The sequence below is a fragment of the Eimeria mitis genome, genomic scaffold (assembly GCF_000499745.2).
Source record: "Eimeria mitis Houghton genomic scaffold, Emh_scaff3825, whole genome shotgun sequence".
NCBI classification, from domain to species: domain Eukaryota; phylum Apicomplexa; class Conoidasida; order Eucoccidiorida; family Eimeriidae; genus Eimeria; species Eimeria mitis.
The window spans coordinates 2,706-3,620 of NW_013572158.1; the positions used below are offsets into that span (position 1 = coordinate 2,706).

General features: G+C 38.6%; 1 protein-coding gene across 1 annotated transcript in view; it reads left to right on the plus strand.

Moving 5' to 3' along the window:
* EMH_0069890 (uncharacterized protein) overlaps positions 1-915 on the plus strand; it is a gene marked incomplete at both ends in the record, with an annotated part of 4,524 nt that overhangs the window by 1,956 nt on the left and 1,653 nt on the right. The gene's annotated exons all lie outside the window — the stretch shown is intronic.

Sequence of the window (915 nt, forward strand, 5' to 3'; positions counted from 1 at the left end):
CGTGGTGGTGATGATAAATGCTGCTGGTGATTATGCTGGTGTTTCTGTTGATGTTACTGGTTCCATTTCTGCTGCTGCTGCTGCTGCTGCTGCTGTGTGTGTTGCTGCAGATATGCTGCCGTGGGGGTGGTGCATTGAAGCCTGCGTCATGCGGCGTTGGTTGGGTGCATATATTTTGTAGTTTATTTTTGATGCCTGAGGTATCCTGCGTGGACCTGCAGCGTTTGGAGCCTTGGGATATATCGAGGGTTGCGGCATGGCGTCGGGGTGTATTGTGTAGTTTATGTGGGGGTGATGGGGGTGTATGTATACGCTGCTGTGCTCTCGGGTGTATAGACACCTTTCACCCCATGTGTGCATGGATAGCCGGGCTCTACTGCTCAGCTGTATCTGTACCTGGCCTCTTTCTCGCCGTCAATGGCGCCCTAGATCACTGCTTCCCCCGCATACAAGTCAATGTATTCTGCTTCAAGCATACACCTGAAACGCCGGGGATCAGGTAATTTATTTATTTATTTATTTATTTTTTATTTATTTATTTATTTTGGTTGTATAAATGTAAATACATAAAGCCATCAATAACACTAAACACTAAACCCTAGAGTGTACAAGTCAATGTATTCTGCTTCAAGCATACACCTGAAACGCCAGGGATCAGGTAATATATTTATTTATTTATTTATTTATTTATTTGTTTATTTATTTATTTATTTATTTATTTATTTATTTATTTATTTATTTATTTATTTATTCATTTATTTATTTGTTTTGGTTGTATGAATGTAAACACGTAAATACATCCATAACACTAAACACTAAACCCTAGAGTATACATATCAACGTATTCTGCTTCAAGCATACACCCGAAACGCCAGGCATCAGTATATATATATATATATATATATATATATATAT